This window comes from Schistocerca gregaria, chromosome 1, assembly GCF_023897955.1.
Source record: "Schistocerca gregaria isolate iqSchGreg1 chromosome 1, iqSchGreg1.2, whole genome shotgun sequence".
In the NCBI taxonomy this organism is placed as follows: Eukaryota; Metazoa; Arthropoda; class Insecta; order Orthoptera; family Acrididae; genus Schistocerca; species Schistocerca gregaria.
In genome coordinates this window covers 354,168,686-354,191,055 of record NC_064920.1, presented here as the reverse complement: position 1 = coordinate 354,191,055, position 22,370 = coordinate 354,168,686, and the positions used below count along the sequence as shown (strand labels likewise).

The 22,370-nt window shown below is 44.1% G+C and overlaps 1 protein-coding gene and 1 non-coding gene across 2 annotated transcripts in view; one reads left to right on the top strand and one right to left on the bottom strand.

Moving 5' to 3' along the window:
* The window catches only part of LOC126345529 (protein scarlet-like), a 315,909-nt gene that overhangs the window by 105,072 nt on the left and 188,467 nt on the right, over positions 1 to 22,370 (bottom strand). The window contains exon 2 of the mRNA XM_050002109.1: positions 14,918 to 14,981. The gene's annotated coding sequence lies outside the window, so the exon portion shown is untranslated. The remainder of the gene's footprint in view (positions 1 to 14,917; positions 14,982 to 22,370) is intronic.
* Positions 18,420 to 18,494, top strand: Trnas-uga (transfer RNA serine (anticodon UGA)). Its single transcript has one exon. It is a non-coding gene; the product is annotated as a tRNA-Ser (tRNA).

The window sequence follows — 22,370 nt, the reverse complement described above, 5'->3', positions numbered from 1 at the left end:
CTTTACTCTACTTTCGCAGTGACCCTGTTGCATCAGAAAAGGGTGATGGATGTCCCCGCAAACCGGTTCTTCCCCGGGGCGCTTTGCCCGGCAATCGGAGCCAGATATCGAAAGCTCCGCCTTCTGCGGGGTTGTCCCGGTTCACCGCGCAACGCCTTTACCGAGGAAACTCGTGCAAATTATTTTGTCACCTTGAGTGCACGAGCAGCGAAATGAATTCATCATTTTTCAAGCTTGCATTTTAATTACAGATCAAATTATGATTAAATCAAGACAGGACTACTCAAGTTGCAGAATAAACGTAGCTTGTGAATGTGAACAGAGCAGAATACCTATAATTTGTCGTTTGGTAATCCATCAAACAACTGCTAAATCATAATATAAAAGTTATTTAAGTTTTTTTTTAAAAAAACGGATAATCGTTTAGTAAAAGCGCATTCGACGCAGAATACTGAAATCGCTGGAAAAACCTTGTGTTTACGTCAGAAACCAGGTTTTAAATGCGAGTTACCTCTGGCATCTCCCAACCTACTTTTACATTAGCTTCCCGTTGAGACAGCCGTCGACACATCCGCTAAATTGACTTGAAGTTTCTATTCATTTCTTACCGTCACATCAATAAATGGGAAACTGATCAGCTAAAATGTCTTAATTGGAGGACCGGAGTTAACAGAGCACAGTTTTGGATGAAGTACTCAACTGTGACATAAATGTGGTCAAACACAGCATTTGCATCGTTTAGACAGAGGTAGGTCTCTGCCTTTGTTACGTCTCAGACATAACATAGGTAAGTGAAGCACGGAACCGTAGCACAGACGGAAAATGTAATGATGGCACAATATGTCCAATACCTCCTTGTGAGGGAGATACGAAAAGTTCTTGTGCATAATTACATATATCGCGTTGATCGTATATGCCTATTCTGAAATCGAATTATGAGCAAGGTACAGGAAACGGATAGATGAAAAAATAATGAAAACTAATTTATAATTATATCTTACATATTTCGTTGTTGCATTTTTGATTACGCATCTAAGATCTCAGCAAAGTAGGGTTGATCCTATATCCACTTACTGTCATTAATCCCTGAACAGTGTGGAGTTACTTGAATTTCTGTGTTTGTTTATGTATTGTCTTTCACATTACCAGTTTCTTTATTAGGTTAGCGCCACAATTTCTTTTAAATATTATATACGGAATAATTTATTTTGTCACAACATGCATATCTTCAATCTCTTCATCATATGCGGAGCTACCTGCTATACTGTTGAGGGTGTTGGCTTTGTGTTTTTATTGGTCACAACAATACTTTCACTGTGCGGTTCATAGTAGGTTATCTGCATTTCTATTTTCTTATTCGTTATTGAACCTTCTCCTGCGTTACCTCTATTTGATTGTACATGTATAATCACAGCCAGACTGATGTGGGAGGTTACACGTTGTACAAAGATCACATGATTGAAAATACAGTCATGTGTGAAGTGAGGAAGACGATACAGTCACTACTAAGTGTTGCCGCCATTGCTGGCTACAAAAGCTCCTACATACCCCGGCATTGAATCAAAGAGGTTTTGCATGCGTTGTTGGGATATAGCAGTCCATGCTGCTTGTACATATTGCCAAAACCGATCTGGTGTAACAGCGGGTGATGTATCCTGGGCCAGTCGTCCCTCAATCATCGACCAGACGTTTTCGACAGTAGGCGGTTGGGAGAACAAGAAGGCCAAGGCAGCAAGACAGTGCGATGGGCAACGAAGAAGTCTTGAGCGTTGCTTGCCAAGTGTGATCGCATACTATCCTGTTGCAATGTGGCCGTCGACAAGCTCCGAAGGTGTGGGAGGACAACAGGCTTCAACACTTCTAAGATGTAACGCTGGCTGGCTAGTGTACCAGAAATCAGCACTGGGCGGGGGGGATGGAATCCAAATTAATACCACCCCAAATCATAATACCGGGCGCAAGACCAGTAAGGCGATGCATAAGGCATAACGTCTCCAGACTAATCCTACCAACATGGTGACGCAGGCAGAATTGGGTAAAAACAAAGTCGTTCCATTTGTTTGTCCGTGTCCGTCGTGCTGCAGCAAACGCCTATTGCAGATGCAAGCGTGTGTCATCACCACGGGCGGCAATAAATGCTGTGCGTCATTCCCTGCTGACCACGTGGTTGGTAAGAAGTTCTTTTGGTAGGGCGGTCCATTACTCCACCAGCACAGTTGACAACTGCTGGATCGTCGTTGGTGCATGTAGGCGTGCTGCAGTACGCCTCCCCACTGCATCCCACACATGCTCGATGGGATTTAAGTTGGGGGAACGTGCTCTATGGGATATAAGTTTTTTTTGGGGGGGGGGGGGGGGAATGCTCGATGGGATTTAAGTTGGGAGAACGTGCTCGATGGGATTTAAGTTGGGGGAACGTGCTCGATGGGATTTAAGTTGGGATATTCACCGAATATCCTCTTCTTCCAAGAACTCCTCCTCCTGCGCTGTTCGATGTGGTCGCACATTGCCATCCATAAATATGAAGTCATGGCCGAATGGAACTCTGAAAAGACGCCTTTGGGGAAGGAGTACAGCGTCACATTAAGAACGCTGAGCATAGCGTGTTAAAAGATTCGGAGGCCAGCACTCCACTGCAACGATATGCCTCCCCATACTGTTAACACCTGGATCGCCAAAACGAACATATTCGACAATGTTCCTGAGTGTCTCACATGTTCCCATCTCACGCCGTATGAAGATACTTCCAAACTCAGTACTGAGATTGAATTTCCTCTCATCCGATGATAGCACGCAATTCTATCCCTAGTTGCTCCAGTCCTATGAACCTGTCATCACGGCAAACGATATCGCCGACACGCGCGTGTCAATAGGTCAAACGTATTGGTCGTCGGGCAAGGAGACTGCCCACATACAATCGCAGTGGCCCTGTGGAGCATGAGATTGTGCACCTTACAGTCCTGTTAAATGTGACTGAAATTTCAACTGCTGTTTCAAGTGGGCCTCTTCTTGCCTGTCACACAAGGTAACAGTCATTTGCTGCTGCAGCTGACTATGGTGGACCACTTCCTCTCCTTCGGGCAGTAGTGCCTGTGATTAGGAACAATCTCCATGAACGTGAAACAATGCTGTGAGCAATACCAACCTCCTGGGCCACACTCATCACACTTCATCCTTCTTTCAGTTTCGCGATAATTCTTTCTACGTGAGGTCAACGAATATTGGCTCTGGGCCATGTTGTACTAAAGAACACCACCACAGTGCACTGTAACTTGTTGCTGATTGAGACACACTGTCTTCCCCAGTTCCTTCGACTGCCTCATACTGTGATGCCACCTGCATTCGGTGCTAGAGTCACGCTTGCCTCGTGTCATGAGACGTCTAACTGTAAATAGGCTATTTAGCTTTTTATGTTGGTAACGCCACGTAGCGCTCCGTATGAAAATCACTGACTGTGCTGTGTGCAGTCTGTGGCTGGTTGGACTCACTTTTGGAATATTGACTAGTGTAGTGTTGGGGAGTTGGATGTGATGAGCGCGTAGCGTTGGGCGGTTGGAGGTCCGCCAGAAAAAGGAAATTTGTAAAGATAGATGCCATGAATTGATATATATATATATATATATATATATATATATATATATATATATATATGATGACTTTTGAACACTAATAAGGTAAATACATTGTTTGTCCTCTATCAAAATCTTTGATTTGCTAACTATGCCTATGGGTAATTAGTGCCTTCAGAAGTTATAATCTTTTTTTCAGCTGGTAGTGTTGGCGCGCGCTGTATTGTAGTAGTTCGAGCAACGAAAATTTTTGTGAGGTAAGTGATTCATGAAAGGTATAGGTTATTGTTAGTTAGGACCATTCTTTTGTAGGGATTTTTGAAAGTCAGACTGCGGGTAAAAATTGTGGAGGAAGACCAAGGCTTGACTTTAGGAACCAAGTTCAAGCGGGCGTATGTTGGAGCAGTTATGGAGACATGAAGAGACTCACACAGGTTACATTAGAATGGAGAGATGCATCAGCCGTGGCTTGTGAAACTATGGAATAAGAGTAACAATACTGGCAACGCCGCCAAAGTCGGAGACGAATTTGCGAGTAAATTCATAAAATGTATTCGGTTCTTCGTCTCACTATCGAGACTCCGCCGAGACTAATAAATTGGAGGAATACGAAACCTACCGACTCGGTCCCAGTCGGGTACGAATTGCATGGAAATTTGGAAGTTTGTGGTAAGGTCTTATGGGACGACACTGCTGAGGTCATCGATCTCTAAGCTTAGACACTACTTAAATCTAACTTAAACTAACTTACGCTGAGGTCGACACACACACACACCCATGCCCGAGGGAGGACTCGAACCTCCGACGGGGCAGCCGCTCGGCGAATTGCTTGCAGGGGAGGAATCATGGTGCTAACGAAACGTTTCAGGCAGTAACGAAACGGTACTCAGAGTCTCGTGCTATACTCAGCACACAATGTGCAACAGCTCAGATGTGGAAAGAATCAATAAGCGATGTTCTCCATCCAAATGTCTTCAGGCCAGTGCAAGACTGTGGTCAGTGAATGACTGTGACTGGAACAGTGATGTGTACTATTTCGCTCGAGTGAGAGCATAGTTAAGGGCCTTACTATTTACAGTCTCACTACAGAGACAGCAAAAGAGGCCAGCAGGGCAGCACACGTACCTGAGTAACCGAGCGAGGTGGCGCATTGGTTAGTACACTGGACTCGCATTCGGGAGGACGACGGTACAATCCCGCGTCCGGCCATCCTGGTTTAGGTATTCCGTGATTTCCCTAAATCGCTACAGGCAAATGCCGGGATGATTCCTTTGAAAGGGCACGGCCGACTTCCTTCCCTAATCCGATGAGACCGATGACCTCGCTCTTTGGTCTCTTACCCCAAACAACGCAACCCAACGTACCTGAGTAGCGCAGCCCGCGGCGTGACACAAAGGACTGCTACTCGGCCAGAGAGGAAGCCGCCACGGCATCCGTTCTGTTGATTACAGGCGGCGCTAAGCGGATCAGCTGTCAGCCACACGTGGCCGGGACAGTGGCAACGTAAAGCACTCTGTCTCTCTGCAGCAAGCCGCCACTCGTTGTAATGCCCTGTCCACCTGTCCCGAATGTGTCGACCGTACATCGCAGCTGTAAACAATGCTGCATTCTTCACGGCTTCTATGGGGTCTGATCAACAAAGACGGAGACTAATTTTTTCTTGTAGCTTCCGTGATGTACCATGAATATTTGAAAAGAGATGGACCTAAAATATTATGTCCACAGGCGGCAACCCTCTCGTAACGGTAGGTTCATAGTAACGCTCTGTTTTGTAGGCGCTCTTTGCATTTCGCAAACCTAACAATGGAACTGACGCGAGGGAGAAGTACGGCGCAATAAAATTTTGTATTCGCTTAATTCATACTTAGAAGAGTTTGCAGCGAGGGTGCGGTGAGGATATATTACCTTGCTCAAGATGTTTAGGTGGTTCAAGGACTTCAAAGAAGGCAGGCTTTTCTGTGCTCAGCAAGGTGGGCCTGGTGTTACTGCTTCTGCTGTGACTGAAGTAAACAACACAGCTGCTTCGATTGTCCGTTCAAAAATGGTTCAAATGGCTGTAAGCACCATGGGACTCAACATCGGAGGTCATCACTCCCCTAGACGTAGAACTACTTAAACCTAACTAACCTAAGGACATCACAAACGTCCGTGCCCGAGGCAGGAATCGAACCTGCAACCGTACCAGCAGCGCGGTTCCGGACTGAAGCGCCTAGAACCGCTCGGCCACAAAGACCGGCGATTGTCCTGGAGGATCGGCGGACATTATCACGTATCCTTAGTGAAGCGCTGATAATTTCATATAGTAGTGCCTTTGTCATTGTGCGTGATCGTCTACGTATGACCCGTGTTCGTGTCTGTCTGGTGACAGGTCTGTTGACTCCCGAACAAAAGGCCGTGTGTGTAGAGAAAATCCGTGAGGTGCTGTGTCTCTGTGCTGATGTGGGGGATGCGTTTCTGGAATCTGTTATCACCGGTGATGAGTCACGGCTGCATCATCACAATCCTGAACAGGAAAATGAGCCAGCACAGAGTTGAAATCACCAGGTCCTCCGACATAAAAAAGGGACAAGTGTTTCGTCTGCAGGGAAACTGATGGAGATCACAGTTTTTGACTGTCGTGGAATTACTTACCAGCACGCAGTTCTCCCGCACACTTTCGTCACAGCAACATACCGGACGTTGGTATTTGCTAAACTGAGGAAGCACATCGGAAGGAAACGACTGGACGGCGACTTCATCATGACACATACGCCACATACAAGTCATATAGTTTCTGGCCCAGTTGAACATTATTTGAGAACGGCATATGCCTTTAACACTGAAATATCTTGGACTAACACTGGACCAGAAACTACCATGTAATCCTCACCCACGAATCATCCAAAACAAAGCCCACAGCAGACTGTAACCTCTAACCGCTCGAAAGTAGGAATTAAACCCCATAACCATCGTCAGTACTTATAAAACCATGATTCACCTCGTTCTTACCAGTTTCAGTGTAACATGAACCTCCGTTTCCCCAAAGCTTTATCCCTTCCTTGTAGTTGTGGAACAGCGTGACGTCTGCCTCGCTTTTTGTGCCCGACAGCTTTCTCCCATTCGTATCCTGCACTAATTTCCATAGTTTACATTCCCTCTCAAATACGAACAACACTTACGTCTCTCCTACACCTACCGCAACATTATTTCCAGCAAACTACAGTTTCCCTCATCCATGAGAACCGCAGCCCCACCTCTATCAACACATCCCATGTTCCCTTCATCTCTATATTCCCTATATTCTTTCCCAATGGAATTTCAGTCGCCTCTCCCTACCAGACCATGAATTCATTCTTTTGATGCACCCTTCCTTACAACAGTAACTTACCCTACCAAGGTAGCAGGTAGAAAGGTAAATTAAAGTTTAGCGTCTCGTCAATAATGAGGTTATTGGAGAGGGAGTGCAAGTTCGTATTAGGAAAGAATGGACATGGAAAGAGGACGTGCCCTGTCCAAAGAAATCACCCCGGTATTTACTTTGAGCGATTTAGGCAAATCAGGAAAATTTAAATCAGGGTGAGTGGAAGATTTGAACCATCGTTCTCCCGAACGTGTGTCGAATGTGCTAACCACGGCGCCACTTCACTCGGTAAAGATTCCAGTCCATCCTTTCATTGTGAAGCTGCCATCCCACTCATCTGCTAACATCCAAACCCCGCTGATCAATTTCTTTCCACGTATACATAACACATCCCTTTCCATATAATATCCGCCAAATATTATTCCACAACGGAATCCCTATCCGTAGTTAGCAGAAGCCATCCTAGCATGCTCGTAACAAGATGAAACTACATTGAATCATCATCACTTGTTTTAACTCTAAAACGTTTTGTACAAAAGTCGTAAAATTATATTCTGCTCTTGCTGAAGAGTGGTGATTTGTCCGCCACCAGGCCGGCTGCAGTAGAGGAAAGGTAAATAAATAAATAACTAAAAATTCCGGCTCATAAGGAATAATCATACATCGTGACGTGCTACTTCTATTCGTGGAGGTACTGCATACAGTGTAGTTTGTACGTGAGGAACTAAAACTTCCTGTCGGTAAGGGACTCGAACCAGTTCACATCACAAGAACAGACTTAAAAATTCAACTGGCAGGAAGTATATATATATATATATATATATATATATATATATATATATATATATATATATATATATATATATATATATATCAGGTACATTCCTGAGAAAGCAGGAGCCAAGTTCTCCATCATAATCTTTCTCCAGGATATATTAATATATTAGTTCCACAGCAGCAGGACCTAGCGAGCTACACACAAAGGAGGAGTATGAAGAGAGGATCTGTACAAGCAATCGAGTAGGGAAAGTTAAAAGTTATTCCTCAGTAACTCCAACTGAACTTCGGTTGGTCAACTAGCTCTGGAATGGTCCAAGTAAATTGTGGAATAGAACAGGGTGGCACGGATGGCTAGGCATCTGTCCCACTGTTATTGTATAATTTACGATAAGCCGATAGCTGACTAGCAGCGAAGTCTTTTCGGGGTGACTTGTGCGAAGGGCTCTAGTTGCCAAGTAGCCTCATTTGTAGGTATTCGCTTGGCCAGCTGGTCGAATCGTACACTATGCAGTTCTGGCTCAGACGGACCAATCGGGATCGACCGACCGCCGTGTCATCCTCTGCGAATGGCGTCATTTAAATGTGGTACGGTGGAGTGTGGGGTGAGCACACCGCTCTTCCGGTCGTTGTCGGGTTTTTTGACGTTGGAGCTGCTACTTCTCTGTCTAGTATCTCCTCAGTTGGTATCACGAGACTGAGTGCTTCCCGTTAAAGTCCTCCCACGAGGGAAAGTCGCTGGCAGCACTGAAAATCGAACCCGGGTCCTCCGCATAGCAGCCAGACTCGCTGACCACTGGGATGCAGAGGCGGACAACCCAGATGGGATCAGAATAAATTTATGTGCGTTCTCCACTTCCCCTATGTTTTTCATATGGGATAAGCAAGGCGCAAAAGTAGTCTCTTTGGTCAACACTACACGTTTACATTGCACGTTAGTTGGGGGTATGGCCTTATACTACGAATCGTCTTCCTTGCATTCACTTGATGTACAAGAATTTTGCCAACAGTTGCCGAGCCATGAATATTTTCATTACGCAGTTACCAACACACTCCTTTCGTCGACTCTGTTGTCTCTATAAGCTCGCTTACGTGGGCTTACTAATCTAGTTGGATGTAACAGTATTATTATGCCCTCTTGGTTTAGTGAATTAACTATAGCTTTTCTTTCCCTATTCCGGGCAGCAAATGTTCTCATGAGGCGTGAATGCTATAGGAGGAGGAGATTAGTATTTAACGCCCCGACGACAACGAGGTCATCAGGGACGGAGTACAAGCTGACTTCTAAAAAGAGATATGTGGGTGAGAAAGGAAAACCATATTTGACAAGACATACGAGTAATATAATAAGATACGGAGGACTAGCCAGTTGTACACGGATGGAAGAACAGAATACAAACACTGCAGCAAAAGACATGTGGCACATACTTGTTCATGTATCCCATTTTCGCTTATCTGCAGCTACGTTCGACCCAAATAGTTATCAGTAGTTCAACAGTGTATGCATGTACTGACGTGCCTCTTCAGCCTGTTGTAGAAACAGTGAAAAAAGTCCTCCAGAGTTAAACAAAACGACAACTAAGCACTATTTAGTGTACCCTGATTCTTGCTACTAGCCGTAAGTTACAACGACGCAAAAGTAGGCATTGGTGATTGAGAAACGAAAAGGATTCGAAGGAGCAGATGTCCACAAAGTTTAGTACTTTAAAACCAACGATCCATCAACATTAATCATAATTATCGAAAGAATCTCGACTAGCATAAACCTTCTCATGGGAAACAACGGCGTAAAATTGATTGTAGTTTATTATTTCGACTACGTCCGCGGCTCGTGGTCTGGCGGTAGCGTTCTCGCTTACCACGCACGGGGTCCCGGGTTCCATTCCCGGCGGGGTCAGGGATTTTTCTCTGCCTCGGGATGACTGGTGTTGTGTGTCTTTCATCGTTTCACCTTCATTCACGCGCAAGTCGCCGTAGTGGCGTTAAAGAACTTGTGCAGCGGCGGCCGAACCGCCCCGCGAGGGGTCTCCCGGCCACCAATGCCATACGCTCATTATTATTATAATTATTTCGGCTGCTTCGGTGTGTCAAACATCAGCAAGTGGGGTTGGCAGGTATCGATGCGATACCGCATATCAATTTATAGCAAACGCGAAACGCAGTTTCGACAAGTTACGGTTGCAATCAAAGAAGGAATTCCAAGGAAGCAGATTCGCAAAATAACCTTCCTGAATAACTACAACATTTTTCAAAAAAGAAAGACAGCTGTGACCATCTTGGAACCTAAAAAGATGCCTGAGCGACCTCGCTGACGGCCACCTTAAACAGGTCTTTGGCAGACAGTAACACGTGTTACTCTTTAAGAGAGAACCAGTCAAACACCACAACGAAGCAGCTGTGGAAATCCGGTTCCTAGCGTTCTTCTCTACAGGACGTCTCTCCTAAGAGGCGTCAAGCCCATTTTCTCTGGCGTTTCAGTAGATATTTGCAATTTTGTTTTTGCACTTTGTGGCTGGGGTCACCCCCCCCCCCCCCCCCCCCCCAAGAAAAAATAGTGCTCATAGTGACTTTCATGCAACGCCCAGCGTCGAGGGAGAGCTATAGTTTGTTTTCTTTTACAAACTTTTTGTTCTTTTGGTCATCAGTCTTCTGACTGGTTTCATGCGGCCCGCCACGAATTCTTTTCCTGTGCTAACCTCTTCATCTCATAGTAGCACTTGCAACCTACGTTCTCAAATATTTGCTGGATGTACTGCAATCTCTGTGTTCCTCTACAGTTTTTGCCCTCTACAGGTCCCTGTTGTATCATGGAAGTTATTCACTCGTGTCTTAACAGATGTCCTATCATCCTGTCCCTTCTCCTTATCAGTGTTTTCCACATATTCCTTTCTTCTCTGATTCTGCGCAGAACATCCTCATTCCTTGCCTTATCAGTCCACCTAGTTTTCAACATTCGTCTGTAGCACCACATCTCAAATGCTTCGATTCTCTTCATAGCCCATGTTTCACTACCATCCAATGATGTGCTCCAAACTTATATTCTCAGAGATTTCTTCCCCAAAGTAAGGCCTGTGTTTAATACTAGTAGACTTCTCTTGGCCAGGAATGCCCTTTTTGCCATTGTTAGTCTGCTTTTGATGTCCTCCTTGCTCCGTCCGTCATTGGTTATTTTACTGTCTGGATAGCAGAATTTCTTAACTTCATCTACTTCGTGACCATCGCTCCTAATGTTAAGTTTCTCACTGTTTTTATTTCTGCTACCTCTCATTACCTTCGTCTTTCATCGGTTTACTCTCAATCCATACTCTGTACTCATTAGTGTGTTCGTTCCATTCAGCAGAGCATGTAATTCTTCTTCACTTTCAATCAGGATAGAAATGTCATCAGTGTATCGTATCATTGATATCCTTTCACGTAGAATTTGAATTCCACTCCTGAACCTTTCTTTTATTTCCATCATTGCTTCCTCGAAGTACAGATTGAACAGTAGGGGTGAATGGCTACATCCTTGTCTGCACCTTTTTTAATACGAGAACTTCGTTGTTGGTCGTCCATTCCTATTATTTCCTTTTGGCTCTTGTATATGTTGTGTTTTATTAGTCTCTCCCTCTAGCTCACCCCTATTTTTCTCAGAATTTCGAATATCTTGCACCGTTTCGAATATCTTGCAGTTCGACAAATCGTATGAACTTGTCTTGATTTTTCTTTAGTGTTGCTTCCATTATCAATCGCAACGTCTGAATTGCCTCTCTGGTGCCTTTACCTTTCCTAAATCCAAACTGATCGTGATCTAACACATCCTCAATTTTCTTTTCCATTCTTCTGTATATTATTTTTGTCAGCAACTTGGATGCATGAGCTTTTGATTTGCGATAATTCTCGCACTTGTCAGCTCCTGCCGTCTTCGGAATTGTGTGGAGGATGCTTTTCCGAACGTCAAACGGTATGTTGCCAGACTCATACATTCTACACACCAATGTGAATAGTCGGTTTGTTGCCACTTCCCCCAATAATTTCAGAAATTCTGATGGAATGTTTTCTATCCCTCTCTGCCTCATTTGATCGCAAGTCCTCCAAAGCTCTTTTAAATTCTGGTTCTATTACTGGATCACCTATCTCTTATAAAACGACTCCTGTTTCTTCTTCTGTTACATCAGACAAACCTCCCCCCTCATACAGGCTTTAAATGTATTCTTTCCACCTATCCGCTCTCTCCTTTGTATTTAACAGTGGAATTCCCGTTGCACTCTTAATATTACCACTCTTGCTCATAATGTCACGAAGGTTGTTTTGACTTTCCTGTATGCTAAGTCTGTCCTTCCGACAATCATTTCTTTTTCGATGTCTTCACATTTTTCCTGTAGCCATTTGCTCTTAGTATCCCTACACTTCCTATTTATTTCATTCCTCAGCGACTTGTATTTCTGTATTCCTGAGTTTCCCGAAACATTTTTGTACTTTATCCTTTCATAGATCAATTGAAGTATTTGTTCTGTTACCCATGGTTTCTTCACAGTTACCTTCTTTGTTCCTATGTTTTCCTCCACAACTTCTGTGATGGCCCTTTTTACAAATGTTTTTTTTTCTTCAACTGTACTGTCTACTTAGCTATTCCTTATTGCTGTATCTGTAGCATTAGAGAACTTCAACCGTATCTCGTCATTCCTTAGTACTTCCGTATCCCATTTCTTTGCGTATTGATTCTTCCTGACTAATGTCTTAAACTTCAGTCTACTCTTCACCACTACTATATTGTGATGTGAGGATATATCTGCTCCTGGGTACGCCTTACAATCCAGTACCTGATTTCGCAATCTGTGCCTGACCGTGATATAATCTAACTGAAATCTTCCCGTATCACCCTGCCTCTTCCAAGTATACCTCCTCCTCTTGTGATTCCTGAACAGACTATTCGGAATTACTAGCTGAAGCTTTTTACAGAACTCAATTAGTCTCTCTCGTCTCACATTCCTTGTTCCAGGCCCATTTTGTCCTCTAACCTTTTCTTCTACTCTTTTCCCTACTATTGCATTCCAGTCTCCCATAACTATTAGATTTTCATATACCTTTAGATACTATATTACGCTTTCAATACCCTAATACACTTTCTCTATTTCTTCATCTTCAGCTTGCTACGTTGGAATGTATACCTCAACTACCGTTGTCGGTGTTGGTTTGCTGTCGGTTCTGATAGAACCAACCCTAACACTGAAGGGTTCACAGTAACATACTCTGTACCCCACCTTCCTATTAGTACAAATCCTACTCCCGCTATACCATTTTCTGCTGCTGTTGATATTACCCTATACTCATCTGACCAGAAATCCTTGTCTTCTTTCCACTTCACTTCACTGACCCCTACTATATCTAGAATGAGCCTTTGCATTTCACGTCTCAGATTTTCCAGTTTCCCTATCACGTTCAAGCTTCTGACATTTCACGCCCTAATTCTTAGTACTTTATCCTTTCGTTGATTATTCGATCTTTTTCTCATGGTAACCTGCCCCTTGGCAGTCCCCTCCCGGAGATCCGAATGTAGGACTATTCTGGAATCCTTTGCCAATGGAGAGATCATCATGACACTTCTTCAGTTAAAGGCCACATGTCCTAAGATACACGTTACGTGTCTTTAATGCAGTGGTTTCCACTGGCTTCTGCATCCTCATGCCGCTGATCATTGCTGATTCTTTCGCCTTCAAGGACAGTTTTCCACCTCAAGGACAAGAGAGTGCCCTAAACCTCTGTCCGCTACTCCGCTCTCTTTGACAAGTCCGTTGGCAGAATGAGGGGTGACTTCTTATGCCGGAAGTCTACGGCCGCCATAGGGAGAGAGGGAAGATGGACCGCTCTCCATATTCTCTGCCAGTGTATCTCCGGATACTTCTGTTCGACCGGGTTTTACTGTTGGCAAAACACTTGCTGACAGGTGACGTCCATCGTTCATTCGCCATACCCACACCCTGCCATAGGATCGCCACATCGTGTATCGTGATTCTCCACTCCACACGACATTTTTCCACTGTTCAATCGCTCAATATTTATGCTCCTTACACCAAGTGAGGCGTCGTTTGACATTTATCGGCGTGATGTGTGGCTTACGAGCAGCCGCTCGACCAAGAAATCCAAGTTTTCTCACCTCCCACCTGTCATAGTACCTGCAGTGGATCGTGATGCAGTCTGGAATCCCTGTGTGTTGGCGTTGATAGATGTCTGCCTATTACAAATTACGACCCTCTTCAACTGTCGGTGGTCTCAGTCAGCCAACAGACGAGGTGGCCTGTACGCTTTTGTGCTGTACGTGTCCCTTCACGTTTCGACTTCACTATCGCATCGGAAACAATGGACCTAGGGATGTTTAGGAGTGTTGAAACCTCGCATACAGACGTGCGACACAAGTGACACCCAATCACCTGACCACGTTCGAAGTCTGTGAGTTCCGCGGAGTGCTCCATTCTGCTGTAATGACCACTGAGCTCGCTGATATGGATTACCTGGCTTAGGGGCAGCACAATGCACCTACTATGAAAACGTATGTTTTTTTGGGTTGTCCGGATACTTTTGCTCTCATAGTGTGTACTTTCGAAGAGCAATTCCGGGATAGCGATTGCATGTTACAACAAGATCGAGAACCTGTTTATAATGCACGGCCTGTGGCGGCAATAACATCCCTGTAATGAGCAGCACAATGCATCTAATATGAAAAACGTATGTTTTTGGGGTTGTACGGATACTTTTGCTCTCATAGTGTATACCGTCCACATCTGGATCAAATGACTTGTCTTTCAAGTATAAAATCTTTGTGATGATTGAAAATATAGACATGGACATTGTATGCCACTCGTGATGGGCTGTATGCCATGTCTGGCAAACAAACGGCTTCTATCAAACGATAAGAAGCTCTGCCAGCTAACTTCTCAAACGTCACAAACACCCTTCTTTAGCGTCATATGGGATAATATTATGCAAGAAGTCATTTCATGCAGGAGAAATATGTTTAAAACAAAAACGAGCCTTCAGGAACATGCGTGACGTTAATCGACGAAGCTCAAGTTGATTATTTAATAAGACGGAAATTCATACTTTGAAGTAAAGCCACAGAATTATGAGATTTATGGTTGACCACATGAATCTATTTTAAAAGGAGAACAGTATTCATTCGCTGAACACGAGACAGACGAGCTATATTGCAAACAACCACACTTTTAGAAGAAACCAGTCATGTGTTACTTACACTCTGACGTAAATTTTCACGTGGACACCTGTGGCGGCAGCTCCTTTACGTATTGTTTTTCCACCTGCAACAAAGAAAAATTTTATGTTGCCCTGCGAGATAATCGTTGTAGTCAGTGATGGTAAAAACTGTAATTGAAATTATTCGCAAAATATATTTTAGTATTTCAGTCCATTGCAAATGAGATTGATACAGTTCAATTATTGCATCTGAGAACACTCCAGCGCAAAAGCTCCAAATTGAAGCCTACTTCATTTTGAGGGAAGACATTTGGTGTTGTTGTTGTTGTTGTTGTCTTCAGTCCTGAGACTGGTTTGATGCAGCTCTCCATGCTACTCTATCCTGTGCAAGCTGCTTCATCTCCCAGTACCTACTGCAACCTACATCCTTCTGAATCTGCTTAGTGTACTCATCTCTCGGTCTCCCTCTACGATTTTTACCCTCCACGCTGCCCTCCAATGCTAAATTGGTGATCCCTTGATGCCTCAAAACATGTCCTACCAACCGATCCCTTCTTCTAGTCAAGTTGTGCCACAAACTTCTCTTCTCCCCAATCCTATTCAATACCTCCTCATTAGTTACGTGATCTATCCACCTTATCTTCAGTATTCTTCTGTAGCACCACATTTCGAAAGCTTCTATTCTCTTCTTCTCCAAACTAGTTATCGTCCATGTTTCACTTCCATACATGGCTACACTCCAAAAAAATACTTTCAGAAACGACTTCCTGATACATAAATCTATATTCGATGTTAACAAATTTCTCTTCTTCAGAAACGCTTTCCTTGCCATTGCCAGTCTACATTTTATATCCTCTCTACTTCGACCATCATCAGTTATTTTGCTCCCCAAATAGCAAAACTCCTTTACTACTTTAAGCGTCTCATTTCCTAATCTAATTCCCTCAGCATCACCCGATTTAATTTGACTACATTCCATTATCCTCGTTTTGCTTTTGTTGATGTTCATCTTATATCCTCCTTTCAAGACACTGTCCATTCCGTTCAACTGCTCTTCCAAGTCCTTTGCCGTCTCTGACAGAATTACAATGTCATCAGCAAACCTCAAAGTTTTTACTTCGTCTCCATGAATTTTAATACCTACTCCAAATTTTTCTTTTGTTTCCTTTACAGCTTGCTCAATATACAGATTGAATAACATCGGGGAGAGGCTACAACCCTGTCTCACTCCTTTCCCAACCACTGCTTCCCTTTCATGCCCCTCGACTCTTATGACTGCCATCTGGTTTCTGTACAAATTGTAAATAGTCTTTCGCTCCCTGTATTTTACCCCTGCCACCTTTAGAATTTGAAAGAGAGTATTCCAGTCAACATTGTCAAAAGCTTTCTTAAGTCTACAAATGCTAGAGACGTAGGTTTGCCTTTTCTTAATCTTTCTTCTAAGATAAGTCGTAAGGTCAGTATTGCCTCACGTGTTCCTACATTTCTACGAAATCCAAACTGATCCTCCCCAAGGTCCGCATCTACCAGTTTTTCCATTCGTCTGTAAAGAATTCGCGTTAGTATTTTGCAGCTGTGACTTATTAAACTGATAGTTCGGTAATTTTCACGTCTGTCAACACCTGCTTTCTTTGGGATGGGAATTATTATATTCTTCTTGAAGTCTGAGGGTATTTTGCCTGTCTCATACATCTTGCTCACCAGCTGGTAGAGTTTTGTCATGACTGGCTCTCCCAAGGCCGTCAGTAGTTCTAATGCGATGTTGTCTACTCCGGGGGCCTTGTTTCGACTCAGGTCTTTCAGTGCTCTGTCAAACTCTTCACGCAGTATCGTATCTCCCATTTCGTCTTCATCTACATCCTCTTCCATTTCCATAATATTGTCCTCAAGTACATCGCCCTTGTATAAACCTTCTATATACTCCTTCCACCTTTCTGTTTTCCCTTCTTTGCTTAGAACTGGTACGCAGTACATATTCCACGTTTGTGAAAAGAAATGAAAAAGTTTAAAAACATACAGGGTGCATAAATAACTACAGATACTTTATTTAATTGGGTATAATAGGATATACTGTAGTGACTCCGTAAGCTATCATCACGGGAAGTATATTAGACAATCGGGTCGAGAGTAAGAGTATTAGAGACGGAATACAAGATCATATGGGCAAAGAAGGAAACTTGTTTCGTTCAGTAGACCCCGCAGCATACTATACGCTATGGCACGACATTTTGGAAGAAAAGATCCAAACAAGCAGCAGTAAGTTTAATATTCTTTACATCAGCTGTTTCGGGTTTATTGCCATTCTCAAGTAACGTCTAGTTTGATTTGACGTCCATATTGAATCTACAGTAAACTATCATTCTCTAAGTCGTAGTTATTACATGGCATGCAGTGATTATAAACGTATGAAATACGTATTGACACTTATTTGACAGATCTTTTACTACGAATGTCAAATAGTACTTAATAGTCAATGAACTATAAAATAAGTGTCAAAATGTATTACACACGTTTTATAACTACTACAGGTCATTTAATGACTCCGAATTGGACACAATTGCTATTATGGATGCAATGTGGATGTCAAATCAAACTAGATGTTACTTGAGAATGGCAATAAACGCAAAACAGTTGTCGTAAAGAATATTAAAGTTGGCATTGAAGCATCGTCTGAAAGGACTTAGATTAAGCGAGTAAAGTCTAACTCAGGTAACCTGAAAGGGAATTCCACTTACTTCCAGTATTTTAACCATCTTTTTCTACTAATGAGGAAGAATTTTCGGAAAGAATAGACCAAAGTCTTGTAAATTGGACGGGGATTTGAGCTATTTTCCTTATGAATACCAGTCCTTAGTCGTTATCATTTCGTCTCGCTCTTTCTAATTCATGAAACATTGCATCATTTTCGTCATACGGAGCCGCAGTTCGGTTTTCTGTGGCGTTGTGCGAACTCCGATGACTGCCTGTTAGAATGATCATCGTAATAGTTGCCTGAATGAAGGACACAGGATCTGTAATACTCTTTAACATGTCCCCTGGTGATGACATATGGACTCTGACCCGCTTTGAAACTCCTGTTGCGCTGTCGCAACTTCCCGCATCGCATGCGACGCGTTCAGCCTTGGACCGAAGATTATCATAATACAAGAATAATTTGCCGATGGCCCATATCAGGCATTATATGACAGTTCATCATTATTTCCTCAAACTAGATTTAAGTGTTCGACGATTATCACAGTAGTAATCACGTCTTATGCCGAGTTGGATGACAAACAAAAGTAGTATATGTGAAAATAATAACTGTTATCGAAAGAACAGACACCGTTGATGACCGTGCAGCTTCTCTAGAATTAATGATAATTAATTGAATGCGCACAGGTTGCTTGAACTTATACGGGAATCGTCACCTTAGTGTGAGCGAGTAATGAGGGGATGGGCAAATATCTATTAGGTACATTACGTATGTAGATTGTGGACAGTTGGGAATGTGAGTCTCACGGGACGCGTGCTAGGGATAAGTCCCTGCAGTCGTGCTCATCTGTGTCCTCGGTGGCTCAGATGGATAGAGCGTCTGCCATGAAAGCAGGAGATCCCGGGTTCGAGTCCCGGTCGGGACACACGTTTTCAGCTGTCCCCACCGAGATATATCAACAACAGCTGTCGGCAGCTGAGGGTTTCAATTAATTATTATTTAACAAAAATAGTGGTGGAAAATACAGTAGTACAAGAGGTGAGTCATTTGAATTATGTGTGATGTGAGATCACGTACGAATATGACAAAGAGGTATACCAGAAAGGAGCAAAACTGGACACATTTGTGGAACAATAAGACAAAAAAAGTAACAAGAATGAAATTTAAAATACAGCAAGATCGAACATTGCGCTAAGGAAGTGAGTCGTGCGTCATTAATAAACAGTAATTATTGACTACATTTCACGTGGACAATATTAACGGTCTTCATAAAATACACTGCTGGAAATTGAAATAAGAACACCGTGAATTCATTGTCCCAGGAAGGGAAAACTTTATTGACACATTCCTGGGGTCAGATACATCACATGATCACACTGACAGAACCACAGGCACATAGACACAGGCAACAGAGCATGCACAATGTCGGCACTAGTACAGTGTATATCCACCTTTCGCAGCAATGCAGGCTGCTATTCTCCCATGGAGACGATCATAGAGATGCTGGATGTAGTCCTGTGGAACGGCTTGCCATGCCATTTCCACCTGGCGCCTCAGTTGGACCAGCGTTCGTGCTGGACGTGCAGACCGCGTGACATTACGCTTCATCCAGTCCCAAACATGCTCAATGGGGGACAGATCCGGAGATCTTGCTGGCCAGGGTAGTTGACTTACACCTTCTAGAGCACGTTGGGTGGCACGGGATACATGCGAACGTGCATTGTCCTGTTGGAACAGCAAGTTCCCTTGCCGGTCTAGGAATGGTAGAACGATGGGTTCGATGACGGTTTGGATGTACCGTGCACTATTCAGTGTCCCCTCGACGATCACCATAGGTGTACGGCCAGTGTAGGAGATCGCTCCCCCACCATGATGCCGGGTGTTGGCCCTGTGTGCCTCGGTCGTATGCAGTCCTGATTGTGCCGCTCACCTGCACGGCGCCAAACACGCACACGACCATCATTGGCACCAAGGCAGAAGCGACTCTCATCGCTGAAGACGACACGTCTCCATTCGTCCCTCCATTCACGCCTGTCGTGACACCACTGGAGGCGGGCTGCACGATGTTGGGGCGTGAGCGGAAGACGGCCTAACGGTGTGCGGGACCGTAGCCCAGCTTCATGGAGACGGTTGCGAATGGTCCTCGCTGATACCCCAGGAGCAACAGTGTCCCTAATTTGCTGGGAAGTGGCGGTGCGGTCCCCTACGGCACTGCGTAGGATCCTACGGTCTTGGCGTGCATCCGTGCGTCGCTGCGGTCCGGTCCCAGGTCGATGGGCACGTGCACCTTCCGCCGACCACTGGCGACAACATCGATGTACTGTGGAGACCTCACGCCCCACGTGTTGAGCAATTCGGCGGTACGTCCACCCGGCCTCCCGCATGCCCACTATACGCCCTCGCTCAAAGTCCGTCAACTGCACATACGGTTCACGTCCACACTGTCGCGGCATGCTACCAGTGTTAAAGACTGCGATGGAGCTCCGTGTGCCACGGCAAACTGGCTGACACTGACGGCGGCGGTGCACAAATGCTGCGCAGCTAGCGCCATTCGACGGCCAACACCGCGGTTCCTGGTGTGTCCGCTGTGCCGTGCGTGTGATCATTGCTTGTACAGCCCTCTCGCAGTGTCCGGAGCAAGTATGGTGGGTCTGACACACCGGTGTCAATGTGTTATTTTTTCCATTTCCAGGAGTGTATTTTTAGTTGAATTAAAAACAGTCTTGACGGAAAAAATAAGCTGGAAAGAATAACCGGTTCGGTCAAAATGCGACGATCACCATGATGACAGGCGGTGTGGTGAAAGGAGCAGGTATCGTGGATCCACGAACAACAACTGCTAAAATCAGCTAATGAACAGTTGGCGTCATGTATCCACGATCTGCTCCGTTCACCGCAAACGCCTCTCGTCGTGGTGTAATAGGTCCGAGGATGATAACATTTTGACCGAAACTGCTTACCACTGCCAATGAAATTTTTTATTGTTGTCTAAACTGTTTTAATTCGGTTTTAAAATCATTTAAAACCGTCAAGAACTTAAGATCCAGAGCCGGCAGCAGTGGCCGAGCGGTTCTAGGCGCTTAAGTCAGGAACCTCGCGACTGTCACGGTCGTAGGTTGGAATCTTGCCTCGGGCATGGATGTGTGTGATGTCCTTAGGTTAGTTAGGTTTAAGTAGTTCTAAGTCTATGGGACTGATGACCTCAGATGTTAAGTCCCATAGTGTTTAGAGCCATTTGAACCATTCGTAAGATCCAGGCAGCTCAAATTAGGTTTCTTGCGGTTGTGTAAGGCTTTAGCAATGTTACCAGATTAAGAAATAACAGTCCGTCAGAATTTCTTCTGGAATCACAGCGGCCTGCTTTCCGATGCCAGAGTGTCCGTCCTCATCGGAGCTGGGCCTCCGGTGCTACGTGGCGCTGCCAGCAGTCATTGTGACGGGTGGTAGTGTCCGTGCAATTAGAGAGAATTAGCGCACCATGTGATTCTAGTAATTGTGATTCAGTCTTCCATGGCTGACAGTACATCCGACTTAGCGGGTCTCATCTAGTTCAAGACAGCGACTCGATTGAGAACTATTTCTCGTTTTTGTAGAATTAAGCTCCAAAGAGGTACAGGAGAAGTTTTTATGTTTTCATCAATAAGTTATTAACTCACATTCGGCCTGGGGATCAAATCTTGCTTTGTCGATCCCGACATAGGCTATAACGTTTTCCACATCCGACTTGGTAAATACTGAGCAACACGGTACACACATATTTAGAAAACGCCAGCACAATTTCACAAAAATTAACGCTAGACGTAGACAGTTGGGTTGCGTAAATTCCGTCACGGGGGGAGGGAGGGGCGGGAGGAGGGAGGAAGGATGGCGGCAGGGAGGGCATCCGGGCACCCTCTTACCAATAACATTGCCAAATCCGAAAACTGAGTTGCCGACTTCGTGAAGATACGGGATAAATGTCAGGAAAAGAAAGGAGTGTAGATTTCCATGAACCATTATGAACCATTATCGGGTCTCGAGGTTTATGTTTTCAGAGTTCAGAAGAGGCCTGTTTTTACAGTGATCTGTATGATTCCGAAACTGTTATCTTTTATTTTCATTTGTTTGATATATATTACAAAGTTTATTTCATCCACATGTCCTTCTTGGTGTTACAGTTTCACTATTGATAGAATGTTAGCCCTAATTTAAATCTCTCACGGGCATAAGCAAACATGCAAACCTGTAAGAGGAAGAACGTGAACTGTCGGTGGATTCTCGCAACCAGTAGATGAGGCGATGAGTGTCAGACAGCTTCCTACAACCGATTACGGGTCGAATCGCGGAGCTTAGATCCGTAGTCTCCCAATTGCCTACGTTTTCTCTCCTCCTTCCTTCTGTACAACCCTGCTCTGTGCACACTTTTTCTTCGGGACTTGGCCTCGTTATCCATTTTATTGTTCACTTGCATATCAGATAACTTTCAAACTAAACTTCTACTGCAGTAAAAACATTTTTTCCTTTTTTAAAACACTGGTATCCATTTCCTTTAAGGAGAAAAATGTCCCTTTATCGAAGCTGACAACAAAAACTGAAGGTTTCTTGAAAGTTGAAAAAACTTTTATCTCCTGCAAAATAGAAGTAATTCCTTACTGTCGGGTACTGTCGTGGCCTTTCAGCTGGTAACGAGTAGCACCATAGCTTGGATGCTACATACCTTTTGTTGACTCTTTTTTTTTCTATTTTGTTCAACATCCCATCGTTGAACTTCTGTAATTAGCGAATGATTAATTCGATACTGTAATATGCACAATATGAGCAA